The 24,333-nt window shown below is 40.8% G+C and overlaps 1 protein-coding gene across 3 annotated transcripts in view; it reads right to left on the reverse strand.

The window, feature by feature from the left end:
* Window positions 1-24,333, reverse strand: part of COX10 (cytochrome c oxidase assembly factor heme A:farnesyltransferase COX10) — a 112,463-nt gene that overhangs the window by 42,494 nt on the left and 45,636 nt on the right. The window lies entirely within an intron of this gene.

Consider the following 24,333-nt stretch of genomic DNA (forward strand, 5'->3'; position numbering starts at 1 on the left):
CAAGTTCTTTTTCCAACAGGTCTGACACATCTTTTAGACATACTCAATTACATTTGCACACACACATGGAAATTATGGCATCATTATGGCTGGAAAAGATCTTTAGGATCATCCAGTCCAATCAGCACCACCACTGTGGTCACCATTAAACCACATTCTCAAGTGTCACATCCACAGGTTTCCTGAACACTTCCAGGTATGGTGACTCTACCACCTTCCCTGGGCAGCCCCTTCCAATGCCTGACAAGCCTTTCAATGAAGACATTTTCCCTAATACCCAACCAAAACCTCCCCCAGTACCAGCTGAGGCTGTTCCCCCTCCTCCCATCTCTGTTTCCTGGGAGCAGAGTCTGAGCCCTCCTGGCTGTCCCCTCCTGTCAGGGAGTTGTGCAGAGCCAGAAGGTCCCCCCTGAGCCTCCTTTTCTCCAGGCTGAGCCCACCCAGATCCCTGACCTCAGTTTTATATTCATACAAATTATCCCCGCAAATGTTGCACTTCTGGTCTTTAAAAGACAAACGCTGAGGTTTTTTCCAAGATCACCTACCTTGCCAGAACCTATAACCCACCCCAAAATCAACCTAACTCTTGTAAAACACTAATGGAACTGCTCTGAGCCTCTGGTTGGAGCAGGAGGGAGTGAACACACTATATGGTGTTATTTAATGTCACAACCTAATTTGACTTCAAACATGACCTATGGGAAAATTCAGACATCACTACATGCCCACTCAGAATTCCTTCAGGCTTCTGCAGGATCTGTTTTTTTAAGAATATTACTGGAAAAGCTAAATGCACTTCGCCATCCAGGCAAATCTAAAGCCATTCAGTTTTATGTGCGCAAAACAATAATACAAGTACTAAGCAGAGATTTATTTACAGAGAGTAGAATGTATTTACAGAAAAAATATTTTTTACTGATATTACATCTGAGGTTTTGAGGTAGGATCCCAACTATAGGGATATGCAGGAGAAGTACTGTAACAAATCATAATTCCAAACAGTCAGACTCTCAGTTCAGTGTAGCCAAACTGGAGACAGATTTTAGGTGATCATACAATAAAGGACTACATGGTAAAATTTATTCCAGCAAGTTGATTTAACATTTTATGCTACAAAATACTCAATTAACAAACACTTTCATTTTGACAGTCCATGTTACTGGTCCTGCAACTTTCTGAGCACTTCTATGGGAAAGCCAGTGGACAGTGACCGTGGGAGCAGCAGGAACCTGTCAGAACCCTCCAGATGTACATCAAGGGAAATATGCTCCATTTCCAGGCATATGGAGTTTCCAGGAACTACTGTTCTCATCTATCACCTTGACATAATGCCTATAGAACTGGAAATCTCTGACTTCCAATTTTATTAGAGATACTCCTGAAGGAAGTGGGAGGGAGGGAGGCTGTTCATACATCTTCAGCTTTGCTTGGACTCTGTGGCACAGCACTGGGCAGCTTCTACAGTGATTTTAATGCAGCTGGCAGAAAATTTCTCACCCACTAATTGTTATGGCTGATGTGCAGTGGTCAGGGTCATTCCTAACGACCAGAACTGGTGAAGACCCTGGTTTGAAAGAAAAGCACGGAGGGGTCCTTGCCCTCCAGTTCATGCTGGAGGGACAGATCAGATCTCAACTATAACACTAACCTGTAAGTGTTGGATGTTTCACAAAGAACCTCTATAGGATATAGACACAAGTTTCTTCAGAGCAAGGAAAGCACCCTGTTTTGATCTGAAACCAGTGATTGCTTGTCAGTTCAGTGTTTTGTTAATGGTTTCATTGTTATATTTCAGAGGCAATTATGGTAAATGAAGAAAAAAAATGACATTTTTCATCAGACAGGGAAGAAACTATAGGGCTAAAGCCTGTTCTCCAGGAAATATTTGGGCTATGATTTTTTTTTTCTTGTAAGTCACAGGTTTTATTTCTGTTTGCAAAGGTCTGACTGCTTTGAGTTACTTCCAGTTTAAACTTGTACACATGATGCGATTTTTGCTTATTTGACAGTATTTAAGCTTATGCATAAAGGATCTATGTGCAATGGATAAAATCAAAATAATGTGCAAATTTTAAACTCAATGTATCTCAGACACAAAATGGCTAAAATGAAGAGCAGTTGAATAGTCAACACCTGAAAGAATTTAAATTTATGCAGTTGGGTTATTAATATAAGCTGATGATGCCATGCTTAGTGTATCAAATATTTCCATATACTTAACACAGTAATCAGCCTCTGAACAGAATATAAATTTTGAACAAGAATCTCCTCTGCTGACTTAAGTAGTCAAAAAATGTCTGTGTCTATTGTATACAGACACGGCTGCTCCTGAAATTAAGACTACTGCATGACTTGAGACTGAATTTTTTCGCTTTTTTAAATCTGACAATTGGAATAATCTGTCACAGTCAAGCATATGTATACAGCACAGCACTGTACTTCCAACTGAGCTAAACTTTTAAAAATCCTTTTACTGGCAATGCCCTAGATTCCTCCACTGAGCTAGATGCTATTCCATGTCAGCAAAATGTCATTTATCAAACTTTCTCCATTTTGCTCCCAGATGTTAAGCAAAATTCTCTCTCCCTTTGAAATTATTTTCCCCTGATATTCTAGAAAAAATGAAAAAAGTCATGCATCTCAAATATCATTCCATAGGAATGAAAGAGTGAAGTCAAACATATTATCTCATGCCAGGACAAGAGAGTCCTGCCTGTTTCAGCGAACAGTAAATTCAGTAAGATGAAGCTTAGATAAATAAATATTTTAGAAGCACTCAAGAGGCTTTTTCCTCAGGAAGTCTGAATGCATCAGTTCAGCTGAACATGGCAGAATATTATCTGCCCTCAGTTATCTGGGAAACTGGCCTCCAGAAGGGTTAAATCTACAGCATCTAAAAAGCGCTGAGTGACAAAACTTGGCAACAGCTGTCAAGAACCTAACCTAAATTTTAATTAGTATGCATGAACATTTAAAACATGATGATATCCAAAAAAAAAAAAAAAAAGACCAGCCAGTACTCTGTGGTTTATTTCTCTGCCAGGCTCATCATGCTTTTTGTGCAGATCTCATCTCATTAATATACAGAAATTATATCTTAAACATCTCACAATTTCTACCATAGCTGTCACATTACTGCTCAGAGCCGTTTGCTGTTTACACTCATGGGCTTTCTGTCCTTCAGCTTCTTCACATTGGTTTCCATTTTGTTTATAAGTGAAATGTTGAACATTTAATTTAAAGCTACCTATTGGAACCAGCAGTGCCTGCAGAGGGTGGTTGAGCACTCAGACCTTCCAGGGGGCTCACAGATGAATAATTTTATTAAGACTATAGCAGGATTTCTGTATCAACAACTTGCAGATGCAGATTGCACTATGCCGGCACTTTCAGGACTACTGATAGGGGAAGAGGACAGCGTGTCCAGTGCCTCTGCAGGTGACTTCTGCTTCTTCCATCAGTTCACAGAATCACAGAACCTCCTGAGTGGGAAGGGACACACAATGATTATCAAGTCCAACTGCAGCCTCTGCACAGACATCCCAAGAATCCCTCTGTGCCTGAGAGCATTGCAATAACACTCCCTGAGCTACAGCAGCCTCGGGCTGTGACCATTCCATGGGGAGCCTGTTCAGTGCCCTGGCACCCTCTGGATGTTGAACACCAAGACCGCCTATTAAGTTTCCCAAGACAGCAGCCTTACAATTTTCAGTTAATTAGGCCAGTGGAGCCTTGAGTATATGCTGTATTTGCCATCCATGTAATTGCCATCTCTCTCATGCAGGTATCTCATGCATGGTATCCATCTGTCATGAAGGAGAGATTGCATCTACTGAATTACAGCAGTCCAACACTTTTTACTCTTGTTCACATGAAAACATCGAGGTCACAGAGAGGAACAATATGCCATAGAGTTTACCAAACAGATCTGCCACACTTCATCTAATAAACATCTTTCATAGACCACTTTGGATTTCAAGTGTATCAAGGACCAGCCTGGCTGCTGGCCCAGCTCTAATCGGTGACACACGGTGGAAACAGCAGCAGCTGAAACAGTCAACCAGTGTGCCATGCAGTGACATAACATTTTACTCTAATGCTTAACACACATATTTATAGCAGAACCGATAATCCCAGGAGACTAAAGATGGAATGGAACCTTGCCATTAAAAGACAATTTAATTCAAGGTCACTCTGAGGTCCTCCCATTGCAAAACCACCCCTGACTTCAAGCAGGCTTCCATGTGTTCTTTGCCATATAAGAATTGCCCTATGGATCTACATATTTCTCTTCAAAGCCCCCCAGAAGCGCAGTTCAGGTAAATTTTTGGCACTAATGAGTGAAGCAGTGACCTCCTCCTGCTGGGCTCCAAAATCCCCCCTGCTTTGTACCACAATGGGAGGTGGAGATGAGCAATAGGTGATGGCCAAAGCTCCTCCTCAGCTAAAATCTCTTGCTACAAACCCAAGCAAACATTAATATGATACAAATAAAGAACACTACAGCTGGATGCCCCACTAAAGCACTTCAATGAATATCTACAGCCAGAGGTGAAGTTGGGCTGTATTGGGGGCAAGTCTTGCAAATACTGATCTTGTTGAATTAGGTGTTTCTGGGGTTCTCCCAATTCTCCCGAACTACAAAAAGCCCTGATTCTCTTTGGTTTTCTTTGGTATTGCCCAAGAGCAAACAGTTAACCAGAAACACCACTGAAACGCATGCTGGAAACCAAAAAGGTGCATGAACCAAGGAGGAACAGGTGGACCAAAACTGTGTGGAAAGCACAGTGGCAGAGCAGACTGTGGATATCTGGGCAATAACCTGCAGTTTCCCAGGAAGGTGACATCCAGAAAGCCATTCCTCACAGCTGGCCATGCAGCCTCCAAATTCATCAGGTTTCAGCATTAGCCTTTCACATGAAGTCTCCCGCTTTTCACACACAGCCAAAAGTTGCTTTAAGCAACACTGGAAACCCACCAGACCACAAAGCATCAAATACTTTCCTTTGAGACTGTTCTTCCTCTCCGTATTGCCTAATTATTTCTATTCCTCATGTTTTCAGTGATTTATCTTACACTGTCATAAAGTAATACATAATTACATAAATGGAGAAGAAAAACAACATATAATTAATGGTAAATAAGATCGAAGTCAAGATTATTACAGATTTTCTTCTGGTTTCCTTTCAATCACTTTTATATGAAAACAACAAAGAATAACTAAAGCATATTACAAAAGTCTTTTTACTCAATTGTACACAGATGTGACTAAAAAAAAAGTGGAGGGAAGGATTTTCAAAAGCACTCGTGTACTGATCTAACACGATTCTCACTGAAGTCAACGGCAGTTTGACTTCAATGAGAGCAGAGACAGACCAACACTGAGTGATTCTGAAAATCCTACCCTAATTGTGCAAACAAGAGAAGGCTTTGGAGACTGCTGGCTTGGAGATTGTATATTTGAGAATCATAAAGGGCACACAGCACCTGTTTGTCTTCAAGATATGAAAATAAAGCAAGGCAAATATTTTAATGATTAGAAATAGCTTTTTCTTTTTTTCTTTTTTTCTTTTTTTCTTTTTTTCTTTTTAAAGGCAGTATCTGAAAACCCTCTGGCCGTGAAGTTCCCAGTCTTACTACAGATCTACTCTGATACTTTCCATCTCAAAGAGGATTCTAATTAAAAACGAGATTGATGCAAGCCTGAACAATGTCACTTATAGACAGAGGAGGGCAGCTAAACCTCAGACTGTCATGTCCCACAAAACTGGAATGGTCTGCCACATAAAGGATCTGACACTATTTTCTTTTTTCCCACAAAAGACACATTCCTATTATTAGCCAGCATTTAAAAACCTGTTGCTCTATACAGGGAATACAACAGGACGAAATTGCTAAGAAAATGTAGATACTTGTGACTTTAGAGTCATTTTCAGGATGGAGATTTTCAGGATGGAGAAGGCAGACTCTGGTAGGCACACATCTGTCCCGTTGGACTAACAACCTGTTGTGCCAGCTCTGCTTTTAAGTGCTCGAGAGGTGATGCTGTTATTCTCTTAACCACTCACAAGTGTGCCTTTCCAAGGATTCCCAGAGACACTTTCCCCAGAATGGGGCAGTTTCTTAGGCTTTAAATGGCATTTAGTATTTCAGTATCCTTAACTGGCAGCAGCAGCTGGAGCCGCCAGCACGCCTGGCACAGTGCTCCATGATTGTTTTCAGCTCATCCAAATATTTTTAATTGCTCTGACCAACAAAACAAGTGGTCATTACGCTCTTGTAGCTTGGGCCTCTTCCTCAGTACTCTGGCCAAACAACATCCTTGATACCATAAGTGCCATTACAAGGAGCTTGAAAAGCTCACGGCTGTGATAACATGGAGTGTCACATAACGCGACATATAACGTTCCTAATGCTGCTGCTGCTGCATGTGGGGTTTGTCACAGTGATGAGGGGTCAGGATAGAGGAGAGGACGATGGACATACCCTGAAATACACTGCTGGTAACTGGGGAAGCCCAGCTGGATAAACCACTGGCTCTGCAGGTGGATGTGCTTGTAGCACACACTTGAGGAAGAGCAGTGAGAGTGGAAGGAAAGACCCTGGGCTTGCTGTGTCCAAGCCTGCCACAAGAAGGAATTAATAATAATTAAGGAGTACATGTTGTTTTCATTGTATGTTCAACTTTACAAGTTAAATAACATGGCATTTGTACCAAAATTCATTATCTACTTCACTTCACATAAAACATTTTTCCTGTCTTCATCTGGATTCAAGTTTTCTAGTACCAATTCATGAAAAACTAGCTCATTTAACCTCATTTTTTTAATTGCACCTGATGTCCAAAGCTTGAAGTAGGAAAAAAGACATGAATCTACTAGTTCAGTAAATGAGAAACAGAGCAGGTGACCGCCAATGAGTCTGTCTCTTCCCATTAAAATCGTATTTTGCTAAGAAGAGAACATAACAAAAATGACATAAAAATTAAAAAAAAGCAGGCCCTTATAAGCTGTTCCATCTTGAAAACTACTGATTTTGTGATCCACCTAGCTAGTGTATTCCCAAGACCTCATGGAGGTCAGCCATGGCTTCACGGGAAATGAAAGCTGGATACCATAGACAGGCTTCACCTCATGTTATCCACATTGGAAAAATAACCTCCATGGAAAGGAATACTGCTTTCTGGCCAGCTGCCAAAGACTAATAATTTTATACATTTACCACCACCAAGTCCTTTCTATCTAGCACACAATTAATGCATCCACAAACAAAGCTCCTTACTCCAAGCCTTTCTTGAGCCCCTCTTTCAGGAGTACACTTGCCCATCAATGCTTTTGGGCTCTTTGATCAAAGGAGGCAATTTCCAAGTGCAGGACACGCTGCACTGAATATCTTCCCATCATTCTGGATTTTGTTGCTGTCAGGCTCTTCTTTTTCAACTTAAAATGAAAACTGCTAAAAAATGTGTTTCAGTTAGATAAACAACTCATACCCTTCCCTTGTGCTCACCCAACCAACTGCACCCACAGAACAACCCGATCTGGCCAAAAATCAGCTAATTTCCCTCAGGATCTTTCCATTTTTTGATCTGTGTCACTGGGACAGGTCACCCTGGACACAAAAGAAGGAGAGGGAAAGGCTAAAGCTGTTACACTGTTTCCACTGCTGTGCTTATGCATCATGTAAGCCAGGAGAGAAGCAGCAAACTCAATGGTCTATCTCCCACTGAGGGGTTAAAGTGTTCTTTCTTTCCAGGGTCATGGAGACAAGGCAATGAAGAAACTTTCATCTGTGTTGTACTGCCCTGGAATAAGAAAACTTCACCACTCCACACACACTTCCACAACTGAGCTCTGATCACTCCACATCTGTTCCATAGCCCTGCAAGTTTTTAACGATGAATTATCATCATTAAATAGATGTCAGAAGCATCTGATATGTGTAACATAGTTTCTTCAGGAACTATGTTATTACTATGTATTTTAGGAACCATTATTAAGGTTGAAGAAAAATGCCACCTTTATGCCTTACCAAAATATCCCCTGAATCACTTTGCAAAGACATTTTATTCAAGAGATTCCTTTGCATTAAATTGTATTTGTCACAATGCCACCATGCTATGAGTGCAATGTATAATTTAAAAAACAAACAAAACTTCAAATAAAATCTCTTCACCTATTGCACAAGATCAGTATCTGGTTCAAGTTACAATATGTCCTAAAATACACCAGGCCAGGTCCTCTGGACACAGTGCAGCTGCTTTGAGCAATACTGAAGATAAAATCCGATACTGAAGATGGCTTAGACAAATTCCTGTGGTGGAATAAAGCTGTTACTCAGGAACTCTTGGGGAACTATTTCTGCTGCTCAATGCAGCACTCGAGTCAAGCAGGAGATCCCGATTCAACCAGGAGACACAAATCTCCTCCAGAGGAGTGAGAACAGAGGCAGGAACTGTGAAAATTTTATTATTTATTATTTATCTCCCTAGTAAGTACAGCAGGATCCTGAGGTCCTGGATTTAGCCCAGGCGGCTGTAGAAGGAGCAGGTCACTCAAGCGGCCTCCAGACCATTAGTATCAGCTGCTTTCAGTCCCCTGTGGCTATTAGAGAGCTATAAAATCAAGCAGCCTCACTGTGCTCTGCTCTTGCCCAGGAGATTAGAGCAGGGGAAGTAGGAAGGTAAGGTTTAAATCACTTCCACACATCTCCTGGCTCCAACCCATGTGTCCCAGATCCAGGTCATTTTAATCAGCCTTTTATAAATTGTCACTCAAACGGTAAGAATACTAATCCACTGCAATGTGCTTCCTGCCAGGAACCTGAATATTAATCCATAAACTGTTCTCTTATATCACATGGAGATGTGCTGGTTTTAACTGCTCATGGCTGACACATCCTATTAGTGAGTCTTTTCTTCTTCCAAGACAGACAAAAGTAGCATTGTACATACAGCTGCAGGTTTGCCTGCTTTTGGGGAGGCAGAGGTAATTTCAGTAGGTGCAAACATATAAACTGCTTGTTCAAAATATCTTTTATTTTCAGAAATAAATTAATTTTTATACTTGAAGTTCCTGGCATCTATGAAAGAGAATTTGCTTTGGTCTGGCCATATTTGGCAAAATGAAAATCTACAGCTCCTTCTGGCCAAAATATTAAAAACCTCAAAGCCCCAGAACCCACAATGGATGAAATGCAGGAATGCTGTAACAGAATCAGTAAAAAAGTTTAAATGTGAACCAGGGTGTGAACTGGCATATGCCTTTACTGACATGCCTCAGCAATGCAGCATGCTAACAATGTTCAAATGTCACAGAACTGACTTGCTCCACTTACCCACAGCTCAAACGTCCTAATAAAATCATTCCTTAGGAATTACTACTTTTAAATATTAGGAGATGTGATCAAGGAGAACTTCAAGTCACATTTTATATACAGTACACTTGGGGAATCAGTCAAATCTGTAGGAGAGAGTTTACAACAAAATTTAAACCAAACTTTCTCCTGTTGTTCCAACGTCTAAAAAGAGAGCACGGGAACCCTAAGGGGAATTTCAGGATTTACACTGCACTGGCAGAACAGTCTCACTGCTTCCCTCCAGTGTGTGCTCCCAGAGCCAAAAGGAGCCCAGTTCCTAATATACTGAAGAGTTTTAATTGTTAGGGAAGAATATCACAGGCAAATTGGTGAGTGCAATGTTGTAACTTCATTTCATGACAATGGTTTTACTTAGTTTTAAATCTTGGCAATAAAGTAAATTAAAAGAAATCACTCTCTTCCATCTGTATAGAACTTACCAGAAAGCTATCAATATATTAATCACATATTTTTTCTCTAATTAATTTCACAGATACTTGACGTGGCAGGCAACACGTGTGGTATTTTCAAAGTATTCTCTCCTCCTAAGGCTATCACAACTCTGCAGATCAAAAGACATGTAAGAAATGCTCACAAGTATCTATATATTATATAAAGATTCTGGTCAAGCCTAAGGATTTTGCCCATAGTAGGTTAGTTTTGGTAAGGGATTTTTCTTCTTTAAAACATAATTTTATACAGAATGTGTAGAACTGCCAAATAAAGTAACAACACAATAATAATACAATAACAAATATCCGAGGTGTAGCTCATCACTTAGCACCAGCTTTGCAGTAAAATCCAGTAACCATCTTCTTTTCTAAAAGCAAAATGCACCAATTGGGACCATGAACTGGGGAGGACCATCACTATGCTCTTCTGTTGAGAGCTGGATGACAAATCTGTACACTGAGAAGTCACATTACAAAAGACATCTCAAACCCATAATTAGGTCTCACCTCTCCTTCCCCTTCACTAAGAATGAAAGTGAAGCAAGAGTCTCATGATGATCCATTGGAAAGCACAAACACCCAAACCCGTTCCAGTGATCACACCATCCATCTTTCTAAAGCTGATGAGAAATGTTTGTCATTCCAGTACTGCTTGCATCTCCCAAATGCTGAGATAACACACCCATCAATCTCAAAAGAGGAGTTGAAAAATAAATAGTTCCAAGTCATGTTACTAAGAGGGATTCCACACACTATTAATTTTACCTTGGAAACCAGTTAAGACACCAAATCAAATTACCTCCCCTCTTTTTAAGGTATAATGACCTATTTACTTGTGTAAATTTATTTATTTTGTGCCAGTGATCCTTTCAAAAGCCTTAGAAGCTTATACAACATTAATTTTAATCTGAGTTCTGGCAACAGAAAGATTTTTGCCAAAAGGAAAAGATATGGACAAAATAAGATAATTCTCTCTCTTAGAAGGCTATTCTTAAAATATAAGCATAATAAGGAACATAATGACATATAAGCAAGACTTGTTGTAAGCACTGCATGAGCATCAGTATGTTGGAATGAATTGGTGCTTTCCACATGAAACCTGGGGTAGCTTTTGTTCCCTTCAACTCCACTGCAGCTTCTTGCTCATGAGTGCTGTTACAGCAGCACTGCTCCACATCAAAACACATGTCCAAAACTGCACACAAGAAAAGGGTTATTAAACCAGGAACTCCCTGTCCAGCCAAAGGGCTCAAGCTTTTGCAGCTCAGTGAAATGGATATTACCAGAGCAGTGAACTCCGAGTGGTTTTTAATATGGATATGGAAATGCCATTCTTGTCAGGTTTGTCTTCCAGGTGGCTCAAATGTCACCTTTGTTTGCTAAGTGTTAGTCCAATATGAAATTTTCTGAGCATCTACTGGGAAAAAAATAACCAACTTTGCACCTCAGTGGCCTGATTTCCCCCGGGTGCCAGTATCCATCCATCTGAGAGCTTCTGGGGGGACTATTTCCAGCTCCTTCCTGTCAGTGCCACCATAGGGAAGTGGAAGCTTTGACTACACGGGTCTTGCTAGAGCTAGATGGTTGTGACTGGTGCTTTGTTCAACCACAAAAAAAAAAAAAAAAAGGAAAAAATCATCTGGATTTAGCAGGACACTTGACTGAGGCACTTCACGAAAGGCTTCATTAAAGCCAGACTGCACCACAAGTGCTTTGGATATTGTGTTCGCTTTCCATGAAACTAAACCCAGAATCATGGAAAGTCTTTTTCTGGTAATGGAAGTGCATTATAGTATCTCATCCTGGATCAAAAGGATAGGCAAGGAAGAATACATACATCAAGAAAGACAGAGACTTCTTCCAAGAACATGGAGTGTCAGGACAAGGGGAAATGGCTTCCCGCTGCCAGAGGGGAGGCTTGCCTGGGATTTTAGGAAAAAATTCTTCCCTGTGAGGGTAAGGAGACCCTGGCATAAGGTGCCCGGAGAAGCTGTGGCTGCCCCTGAATCCCTGTAAGTGTCCTAGACCAGGTTGGACGGGCTTGGAGAAACCTGGAATAGTGGAAGGTGTCCATGCCATGACAGGGGGTAGAAGAACTGGATGAACTTTATGGTCCATTCCAAACCAAACCATCCTGGGATTCTGTGTAAGAAAAGAAAACAAAGGACTGGAAGTCCAGCATCAAGGACTGATCATTGCTGGCAAGTAGAGGATAAAACAAAGAATTTCATTTGCTTATCCCTGAGCCCAGATCCATATGTGGTGCCACCCAACACATATATGCACCTATGGAAAAGGAAAATCATACAAAAATCAAAATATAAAAGGCTATTAGGTCCTCTGAAAAAATAATTGAAAAATCAAATCACTTACTCTAATGGAAATTCTTGAAATTAAAAAAAAAAACCAACATTGCAAACTGAAACTCAAAATAAATATTGCCATATTTCTACAACCAAAAACATATGGTGAAACACCTACATTTGACCAGATTTCAGTTCATCAGTGATGAAAGTGTGTGCAGATACCTGAGAAACACTAATTTTGCAAAACAAACTGTAACAGGTTCTTACTCCAAAACAAAAATACCTATAAAATACATCCCAAGAAAAAAAAAAAATAGGCTGAAAAATTCACATCATGTTAAAATTCGAATTAATTTCCCCATGTAAGAAAGTTCTTAAATGTATCCCTCCATTTAACTACATTGTAGTTCCTGTGTAGACAAGTCCCAAGATGCTCTTACATGATAATCATTAAATATGAAGTGGTGAAATTAATTGCAATGTTCAGTAATTCTCCTTATGAACTAAGATTTATAGAGGAAGCATGTAATAAAACGATCAAAGCACACAGTTACTATATCTGTATGTTATACTTGGAAAAAAATTAAAATAATCATTGAAAATTATAAATATCTGGGATCAGATATTTGTATTACCAAAACTGCTGCAAAAGGTAATGCATAGCCCATCTACTTATTTAAGTATTAAAATAAATAAGAAATCTAAGTGCATTTTACAAGTCATTTAAACACTGAACAAATCATGAAAAAAAAAAAAACAGAATTGTGTGATTTAGTAAATACGATTTCTTTTTATTAGCTCTACCCTTAGGTGCTTGTCTAAAAAGTTGAGGTAAACTATGTGAAAAAATTCCAGTTTTGAAAAACAATCAGAAATTAGACAAATAGATCCAGTTATGGTCCCAGGACCAGCAACTAGAAAAATAAAAGAAGTGCCATGAAGAAAAAGGAACTTTGCATCACACGCCTTGTCCTAGCAGAACAGTGGGCACCCACCCCTGTCATGCTCCTTGGCAGTGTCCCTCTAAACATATGCTCATACAAATAAAGGTTTAAAATATATTTTCTAAACTAAACCATACCCAAGGCAGGTTTGGAAGATTGCTCACAGGATTTACAAGCACTTCATTTACACACCAGCATATGCATTTAGTATATAAATATTTACAGTCTGGCAGCTCCCTCTCCCAACCTCCACAGGTTTTCTCTGTTGGGTTTCACCAGTGATATTTCTTTCGAATTTCCACATTTCCAGATGCTTTGCTCAAACAGCCTTGATAGAGAACAGTTGTGCCTATTAGCAGACAAGCTGCTGACAACTAAGCCGAGCTTCTAAAAGCTGGCAGGGAAATAACAGGGAAGGGGGGCACGATGACCTGCAAATACTGAGATGCCACAGAAAGTCCTAGTTAAGCCCCAAGCCTTGCCTTGAGCTGTTTCTCCTCTCATTCCAGAGTACTTCAGTCAAACCTCATCTTAGTCAACCATCTCATTACCCAGCACTCAGTTCTTAGCAAACACAGCCTTTGATTAAACGAAGGAAAGATGTTTCTCCAAGAAGTTATAGACTGCAAAAATATTTACAGATACAGAATTGTAGAATCATAGCATGGTTTGGAAAGAACCTTAAAGCTCATCTTATTCCAACACCCCACCACGGGCAGGGACACCTGCCTGTAGACAAGCTTGCTACAGGCCTCAATCAACCTTGCCTTGGACACTTCCAGGGCTGGGGAGTCCACAGCCTTCCTGGGAAATGTGTGCCAGTGCCTCACCATCTCTATATAAATATATTTCAGAAGGGCTGTTTCTCCTGCTTGACTACTCGAAATAAGAGAAAGACAAAAAAACCACCATTATTTAATTTTGCTGTATCCTCTTGTCTTTCCTCCCCACAAATAAGTAAATTATGATCTGCATTTTACAGAAGATACTCTTTTGGGAAAGGAAAAAAGGCAAGTGGGACTGGAAGTGCAGGAGATGTGTATCTGCACCTTTCCTGAAACTCTCTGAACACAGAACAACGAACACAGAACTCTCTGAACACACAAGGCTAGTATTTCCACCATCATCAAGCCATGGTACTACAGGAAAGCAGCACCAAATCAAACCCAGCATGAACCAGCAAAGCTGGCAATGCAGCTCCACCTCACCCTGTGGCGACGTGCCTCGAGGAAGACAAAAAGTTACATTGTCCCACCCCAAACCCCTTGTGAAGGACGGCCCAGAGCTTCTGATTGGGTTTGAGTCCCTGGGGGGTTCTCCCTTGCTGTGTTTCTAGTGGTCCCTGACCCTGAACTCCACCCTCAAAGGTGGAGACCGTCAGGAGTTCCGTCCCTCAAAAACCCCTGCTGTACCTCTGTTCGGGGCTCTTTGTTCTGGATCTGAGTTTGTTCTCGTGCTGAATAAATGGTTTCATGAACAAAGGCCCGTCTCGTTGGTGTTCCATGCTGGTCCCCAGAATCCTACTGCTTCCCTGGACGAGATCCTGAGGTTGCTGACTGCAACATCACCCCTGTGGGGTTCCAACTCTTTCCACGTCTGGATTTCCACACTGGGCACACAGTCCATGGTGACAGATTTGCAGAAATGCCACAGCCAAGCTTTGCCTTCTTATCCAGAGGACAAAAAGTAATTCCACTGTGCATTCCCAGCTTGTATTTCCTTAATGTCACAGTTATCAATTTCTAGGGTAACATCAGATTACAGGGGACTTGGGTTTTATCTCAACACGAACTGGCTGGGGCAGGTCAGTGCAACTGGCACAGGCACCCTGGGAGCTGCTCCTGGTCCAGCAAAGGCAAGTTCAGGCAAGTTCGTGCTTCACCCATCCCAGCACTCACGTCATCACCACTTCCCCAAGGAGGAGCTGCAGCAGCGCTTCCCAGCGCTGTGCCAGACAAGACAGTGGTTTTATTCAGACAGCAAGTTTTCTTTAGACAGCACTGGAATTCTTCCAGTCTAGATAAAATCTAATTTTTTCCATGCAAAGAACTAAAATACTCATCAAAACCACAAGACCTCATTTATGTTCTGATACTCCTCCTCAGGCCACTTCAGTTTTGGCCACTGTTGAGTCAGAATTTCTTTGTTTTGACCCTGAATGACTTTCCCAATGCATCTTACAGGTGAAGGGGGTTCCAGCTGCTGCACTCCCACCTGCTCCTTAATTAAAGATGCAGAGGTCTGACATAAACAATGTTACAGACTGGACTGTGATACACGAGAAGTATGTGGATAGGTTTTGGAAAACAGACTGTTGACAATTGTTTCTGGTGTTTATTTAGAATCTTTAAATTGTTTTAAAATAGGTAACAAGAATTGTTGCTACTTAACAACAGAAAGAGAGAAAAGAGCAAGGAAACCCATTTGTCACTTCCAAACAATTGACAGGAACTGTAGATCTCTTTAGGAACATAACTAATTACAAAAATACTTTCTAAGTAACATGAAAATGCTATTAAATCAGAATTATCTGAGTTCAAAGAGCCATGAGAAACAGGAACAGCACCCTTGTCATGACACCCAGGGGCTCCTGCTCTCTCAGACATCAAGGCACTAACATAGAGCCAAGCTGCTTCCATGGTCAGGTTCATCCAAATACCCTTTCCATGAACTAATCAAACAGGCATTTAATCAGCCTGAGGAATTACCAAACCTAAGGGGTTTTATGGAGGAGTTTTTCCTTTCATAAAGAGTCCTGAAACTTTTAGTCCTGAAGGTCTTAGATTATCAGGCTACAGCCAGACTAGTACAAAGCATCATTGATGTCTAGACCAAATGAAAAGATTAGCAGGTCTGCCCCAGTGCCGATTACACCAGGCTCATACTATTTTTCCAGTGGATGCTTTCATAATTAAATATCAAGTAACAGGAGGCATTTTAACATTTATGTCACTCTCACCTATGAAAGCAACATGAAGTTTCTTTGCATTGAGAACTGTAAAGTATTAGAAAGCATTCTATGGCTGTTACAGCAATCTGTCAAGCTGTAAAGAGAAATCTAGATTTTAGTGAAGGGGATCCCTTGGGAATACCATGTATTGGGAAAACTAGAGCAGCAATCACATTATGCCTTTAACTAATATGGACAAAGTGGAATGAGTAATAAAAGCCAACAAAAAACCAACTTGCATTCTGATTAGAGATCACAGATTAACAAACCTTCAATTGCAATTTAAAATTAGGTAGCATCATCAATCACTCCGGTCTCTGCAAGCAGCAGCCACGGCGCCTGCGGAGGAGGCAGCAGGGATACCCTGGGAATGAACAAGACAGTAGCTCTGAGCTCTGCCAGGGAGCAGAGCTCCTCAGACACAGTAGTTGTAATGACCTGAAAGCTTCGCCAAGCTCACAGTTTTTATCTACTTAATTCTTGGTCCAGGCACGTGCATCAGCTCTTTGGACTGAAGAAACATGACAGGTTTTAGCTGTTTGGAATAGGTATTGTTCTGCATGATGAAAATATATCACATTTTAAATTCAGTCCAGGGACACTCATAGGGAAAAAAATCCCGAAAAACTAGATTTCCAAATAGAATGAGTCCTTATTAGAGGAATAAAAAGGCAAATAATGGATCTATTAAACAACATTCATACTTTTTTGGTAATTTCATCCAAAGACAAGACAAAAAGCTAGGCTTTTATGGGAGTTTTTTGTTTTAAACAGCTGGATGTAAAACTTCAGCAGGTTACTCAACCTTCCTGTGGAGGCTGAAAGAGAGGGTGAATAAAGTGCTAAATAAAGGGATGGGGCTGTGCTGCCCCTGGAGCACAGGGAGCTATGTGATACACAAGGGATCACTGGTTCATAAATCACTAAGAAGTTTATGATAACGGGAAACCTTCATCCCATTTCCAGCTTAAATTTACATACAGCTAATTTCTGCCCACTAATTCTTTTGCCAACACTGCTCTCCAGCCACAGCAAGGTCCTTTTCCTCCTGGTACTTACCCCTGGATATATTTATGGAGCAATCAGATCCACACTAGCTTTTGTCCTGCCAAGCCACACAAGCCAAGCTCTTCCAGCCACCCCTTGTAAGTCTGCCTCCTTGCTCCCTCCCACATCCCAGCAAGTTCTTTTCAGCACCTGTTCCCATTTGAATTAATTTTTCTTGCATATGGGAGACCAGAATAGTGCAGTTTTGCAGATGACTATCTGCTAATGGCATTAATGGTTCCCAGCCTCCATGGAAATGCCTTGCTTGAATCAAGATTTAATTTGCCTTTTTTGCACTAGTGCACAGTCATGCCCTAAGAAAGGAGATTTATTTGCCTTTTCTGTTCCTTCTGCCTGAGAAAGGTCCAGGATTGATCCAAGTGTAGATAAAACTCTGAACCAAAAAGCAGAAACCTGGTTTTCAACCCAGGTCAGATGTTAATAGCCCAAAGAGTGATCCTGAAGAAGTCATTTCATGTTCTTATTTTTCCATTCCCACACTATTTAAATCCAGAACTCATTAAGGCCAAGCATCACCTCTTAATCTAAATTACCCCAGTACCTTAAAACAATTCTCCCTGTGGCTGGAAAAAATCTTCATGTCTCCCGAACTCAAAAGTTTCATGAAACAATCTAGCTCTGAATTATTTTCATGGTTTGTCATTGTTTGGAAAGACATGTATTTTAATGCGCAGCCACACAAGTATATGTAAATGGGGTAGTATTAGTAAACAAAAAGCGAGCTGCTAATGGCTTACTGAATTATGGCAAAATCCAAAGGCATTTCCAGGACCTTGCAAGTTTTCTGTTATTTTTGAGAATGTTCCCATAAATGTCCATTACTGAGCAACCTTTGGGGGACTGCACTGGCTGTGAGATTTACTGAAAAACAGAAGACAAACTGGATTTGGGGAGACATAAATCCACTAAGCACTTTGCAATGTCTGCAAAAAAAACCAGAAGAGATGGGGACAGCGCTGGTCAGGATTACTCCAGGCTCCCAGCATGCTGTCCCATCATAAAAATGGAATTGTGAAGAAAGGGTGATCTTCTTGGATATTCTTCAGAAGTTTTTACAAATTATTTAAGTTAACAGTCACAGTCAGTCATCACAAGGAAACACATGAAAAGTGAAAAAAATCCTCAGCACTAGAAAAAGGCCTCATCCAAAGGGATATTGAAGAGAAGAAACCAATCCTTCTGGACTTGCCATAGGGGCACAGGAGATATAAGCATTGTTAGCAATTGCAGAATCCCAGCATGGTTTGGATTAGAAGGAAACTTAAAAATCATCTCATGCCAACCCCTGCTATGTCAGGGACACATTCCACTAGACTAGGTTGCCTAGAGCTCCATCCAACCTGCCCTTGAGCAGCTTATCATAGACAAATTACATCCTACCAACCAATATCCAGATGGGAATTTAATGCCTTCTAGCAGCACTACCTTCGCTCATACAGGTTGTAATTTAGGCATACACAGAAACCCTCCAGAATTCAGACAACTGAAACCCAAAATATGTCTCCACCAAATGCAGCCTCTAATACTGTTAATTAAAAACCCAATAGTATGGATGTATAATTATACTAAATAGAAACACTTCTGAATTGATAAAGTTTTAAGAGCTAATACTTCGAGGGTTTTTTGGGTTTTTTTTTTGTTTTAAGTCATTTAAAACACAAGTTGAGTGGTAATAGTGAGCAAGGAGCTGTGGGATTACCCAAGGTTTTGCAGACCCTTGCACTAGCACCTGAAGATAAGCCTTCCCAAGAATCTGAGCTGGAAAAACCCTCCCCACTTACAGGGACAGAAGGCAGAAGGACTGGGCAGGACTTCCAAAGGACACATTAAAAACTGAATACATACTAAAATATTTTTTAATCTTATTATTGGAGCAAAAATGTATCCTGTGTGCCATTCATGCCATGCTACTTCAGCTGTAACAGTGGGTTCAATCCCATCCTTAGCCCAGGTACGCCAGAGATGCCAAGGAATTCCTGGTGGGAGCAGCATGAGGTGCCAGCAGCTCTGCTCAGCTCCAATGGCACAGTTCCTAATACAACTGAAACACATGCTGGGTGTCTTTCTCATGGCAAAGTAGAACTTCTCAGGATGACGGGAATGTTGAGAAAGAAGCTTAAGGAGAAATTTCAATGTGAGGTTCTAATGAAGGAAACAGCTGATCCTGGTCCTTCTTACTTACCAGTCCTGCAAACCCTATATTTCAGTCATACTGTTACACTGCCCAAGTTTGGTGCCTTTGTCAAAGGACTATTTGATTTTAAAATACACTCTGGACTCCAGTTGTCTGCCTCAACAACACATTGCCCTGAAATATGGATAAAAAAAGAGCTGTCCAGCTCCCCACCACTTGTCCGTACGGCTTATCTCATCTTTAGTACTCACCCTCATTCACAGTTACTAAGTCTGGCAAAAAACCTAACCTCAAGTGTCTGCTATGGGAATAACTGCAGAAGGAGCCAACAGATATCTCAACAGGTATCACCAATGGGATAATCCCAGTACAGCAACCAAAAGCTCAGCCAGCCTAATCATAGTAAAAGGTTAGGAATTAATTAACACTGGAATGACAGCTCAGTGATTTGGGCATCAGCTTCCAAGTAACTGGACTTGTTGGGAAGTCAACAGTTGAGTTCCAGACAAGGGAGGGCCAGATATTATTAGTGTTTTGAAAAATACATCATGTAATGTTCTGCCTGTTATTTAAAGAAAATAAAAAGGATTTTTCTAACTAGGTCTTCTGTCTGATACATGACTGACATATTTGGTAGCTTCAGAATTGTATTCCTTTTTCAAGGCATCTAACAAGATAACCACTGTGAATATCAGGAACGGTTTAAGGAAATAATATTTTTTCTCATTATCTGGAAGATTACACTATTGTTACAATTATTAGCAATTAGCACCAGACAGCAATTTATAATTTCCAAACTCAGATACAAACATTAACAATTTGCCAAGAGAAAGCCATGTGTTATTCCCATTGCTTGGGAAACAAATGACAGAATTCAAGTTATCTGTGCCTTTACAATTGAAATGGGAAGCTTATACAAGAGTTATGCAAATAGGACATTTGGGATAGTTTCAGTAGACTACAAATCATTCTGAGTCTCTGACTCTCAAACAAAATATTCTTAGTCTGAAGTCTCTTACAGACTTTGCTACAAAGGAGGAAAAGCTTAAGAAACCACTCAGAAGAAAACAGTAATGAAATTTTATAAAGAAAAATCACTTGTAAAACCATCATTATTAAGAATTATACTTTGACTCCAGGCAGAGAACTTCGCTGATGTAAGTCTATCCTAATGCAATTTAATTGAGTTATAGAGATGTAAACCACAAAAGAATCCGCTCCCAAGCCTACCAGGAAAACAATCCCTGCCCACATTCTCTGCAAATGCTGGTCACTATAAATACAGAATAAATATGCAAGGATGAGCCACAGATGCAGGGATTTAGAGGGACTACATAATGCTTGGAGCAATGAATGTATCTTTGTATCATGGGAAACCAACTTGCCCATGTGGGTCTCATTTCTAACTTCCCCATACGACAAAGAGAAGAGCAGATAAGAGTCTGGGTTTTGGAATGCTTTAGAAGTGGAAATAAACACTAATTTCCCAAACCTCTGCAAGAATCCAGGCTGGGGCTGAAGGTGCTCCTCAACACCACCAGCCTTGGCTGAGCAGACCCATGTGGGCTCATCCTCCTCACTAGGAAGTTTGGGCTCTCCAGCACAGCTAATGGCAGACCCACAGAGGAGCCACTCGTGGGCTTGGGATGCCCATGCTCCTGGGCTGATGCAGCACCCACATCATCTCAGGCCTTCTCGTGCTTCTCCTATGTCAGAGAGCAACAGCTTCCCAGGGAGGTGCGAAAGGGGGCTCTTTTAACAATAATTGACTGTGGGACTTCCAGTAAGTGACAGCTTAAACAATACTTTTCAGTCAGAAGCAAAACATCTGACATTTTGTCCCCTCAGATAACGACCAAAAAGCTGAAGTTTGGAGTACAAACAAGTTACAAACCAAACCATTGAAGAATGGTAAGGAAGAAGTCTGTACCAAGGGATTTCTCAGCAGAAGAAATATATACTAGACAAAAATAAAAGGATATACCATATGTTGAGTAATAAAATTGGCAAACCTAGTAAGGTTCAAATACTGCTATTATACACATCTGGGCAAAACAGGGAGGAAAAAAAATCATTAAGCAATCTGAGAACCCCCAAACAAAGAAACTGTAAAATTCTGAACTGTAAAGCAAAGGAAACACACTTAATCCCTCAGGAGTTTAAGTATGTATTTCAACTGGATTATACCATCCCTCACAAGGACATGGAAGCACACAAAAACCTAGAGACACAATATAGCTACTGTGCGCTGCCGGCACAAAGCCAACTGGCTCCAGTACCCACCAACCCTGGCACCTGTTGGGTTTATCATCCGCACATGCATTACCTCCTCGGGGCACCCAGGGAAGAAAAAGGCTCAACTAAGTGCCCATTTTCCAACAAAATGCAGAATTGTGTACTGAGACTAATTTAAATCAGGATTTCCAGCTGCAAAACAAGCCATCCTCAACACTGAAGTTGGTGTGTCTTCTGCGCTTTTCAAAGCAGTAAGCAGAAATACAGAACCAAGCAGTAAATAATATCATCCTGGCCGTGTGGAGCTGTTTCATCTATAACCACAGATGTAACCTCTTCCCAGCCTCCCCTGAGGCTAATTTATTTATGAATGCTCCTATTAAAAATAGGACTACTTGTGTAGTAGCTTAGTCTGCAGGGTGAGTAAGGGGAGGCAGGATAAACACAGTTTAATGAATAAATGTCTTGGGACAAGGTAACTCCTTCTATGGGTATGTGAGGTCTGAGTTCATCCTGCCAGGCTGTTATGGGGTGCCCCACTAACAGTCCCAGCACACCATGTACGCTGGGTATTTTGGGGGGCTTTCTTTGTTTTTTTTCTTTGTTTTTTCAACTGAAAAGTCCTGTGCCTAGATCATAAACTTAGAAGGAAATTGCACACTGGGAGCCAGCTACTACTGCCCTGGATTACGAAGTAAAAAAAAAATACGATGTAAAAAAAAAAATAAAATATATATTTCTAGTGCTACATCAACAAAAACTGCTTTTAAAAATTTTTATTTTTTGACAGAGTGGTTTATAAACTAATCCTGTGGCAAGATGGAAAGGTTTGTAATTGAAAGCATTCTGCTTGTTATTAAAAAGGAGGAGGAGTGCTTTGCCCTATCAGGCAAAACAGGGTAAGTAAAAATGGGAGCAGGATATGGGGGAATGTTATAGCTCACTTCAAATTGTACTTTCAGAAAAGGGAGTCTGGGGAGATCAGGGGACATGGGGAAAAAGAGACAGAGTGTGGTTGTCCAATAACACTGGGGAAGCTTTCCAGAACATAGGAGATGGCATGAAATAAACAATGGGAAAGCAAACAATGGTAACATGATGTAAAGGGACACACAAAGATGGCTTTGAACAATGTCAGGGGGCTTGGGGAAGAGACAGGGCTAAGACGCCTGCAAATGCCAAAGGCACAAAAGGGAAAATCTCTGGCATGCTTTCTATCCCTACAAACAGCAACTTCCGATCAGGGCTTCTGGAAGAGCATGCAGTGGATTTGGAAAAGTCTCTAGCCACAGAGGAAGATCATAATGGAAGATGTTCATTTAGGGGATGAGCTGGCAAGATCCTGACAGCTTTCAGCAGCTGTACTCAGAGTCCCACCGCTCGCCTGTGGCTGCCCTCACTCCCCTGCCTGTCATTCTCAGCCCATATCAAATGATAGAGAGATGGGGCAACCTTGGCAGAATGCGTGACAGACGGGCAGGACTGGGACCACAGGAGGAGCTGCTGAAAGGTCTGAAATTGCTGATGTGTCCCACAGCATGAAGGACACTTGCCATGCAGAATGGATAGGATGCTGAGTATTTTCCCAGTATTTCAGTTGGCCTGTGTACTACTCGATGCCTGCTTCTCAAATAAGGAAGAAGAAAAAAAAAATCCCTGTGAAATTCTGTGACGTGGTATCAGAATAGCTTCTTGTGTTTTGAAAGAGCATTGCCATATTCCAGCATGATGGGAAAAGAAGAGGGAGGGCAGGGAAAGGTTGTTCCATTTGCAGTGGCATCTGCCAAGGAAGGGATGCACCAGTTCTGGTGCCACTGACATGGATCACATCTTGGGGTCACATGCTGAGCTTTTTAGTGCCACAAAATAAGACATAACCACTTTTTATTTAATACCATGTACAAGAGTTAAAGTACAAACACTGCCTAAAACAACCAACAGAATTAGCAGCAGCAGCCAGCAGCTTACTGACTGAAATCCAATATTCAAAGCAACTTCAAGATCCATGAGTTTTTATAGACAGTTCAGGATCTGAGCAACACCAACAGAACAATATAAAGCTTTTCAGATTCTCATAATGGATTGGAAAAGAACTTAAGTAAAAAAACAAATCAAACAAATAAAACTGAATTCAACTTTTCAAGGGGAGTACCAGCATTTGCACTTCCCAATCCAACAGCCTCACCAAGTTGCAACAGCCCTTTCCCTGCCATTCCCAAATAAAGCAAATCACAATCTAAAAAATTTGGGGACCAGTTTTCCCATTAAAGATTCCAAATATTTGATTCAAACAATTCTGCTGGAACTGGAAAAGCTGCTCTCAGCCACATGTGTCTTGTGCTGTTTACATTGCTGCCACGTCTCTGCCCCTATCCTCTACTACAATGAAGGCAGTCAAAAGCACCAGGTTAAAGGTTCAGTGGCATTTTAGTAAGCCTCTTTGTGTACCACGGTAGTTTGGACAAGGAACAGAAACTGCGAAAAATTGATTATCCTCTCTTTCCACAAGTGAGGAAACCAGGGGTTTTTAAAACAAATTAAGCCCAAATGTAATTAAATCCATAAAAGTTATGAGGAAATGGAGTCTGTACCACATACTAATGCTTAAATTTATAAGCAGTGGAAAAAAATACACAGGAGAAAACACATTAAATCCTATATACTAGTGCAACAAAGTAAGGAAGGGAAATGCTTAATAAGTTATGTTTTTTATGTCATCCAGTTACCCAAAACAATATTTAGGATTCCAGTTTTTCAAATCGAAATCAAACAAAAAAACCCTCAAGAGCGAGGTTTAGGTTGGATCAGTGTCACTGATGCTGAAGGAAGGAGAACAGAACAGATTTTGAGAGTGATAAAATACTAAACATAAGTTTATGTGCACTAC

This window comes from Pseudopodoces humilis, chromosome 21, assembly GCF_049639895.1.
Source record: "Pseudopodoces humilis isolate 2021_Gansu_Grassland_sample_001 chromosome 21, ASM4963989v1, whole genome shotgun sequence".
Classification (NCBI taxonomy): domain Eukaryota; kingdom Metazoa; phylum Chordata; class Aves; order Passeriformes; family Paridae; genus Pseudopodoces; species Pseudopodoces humilis.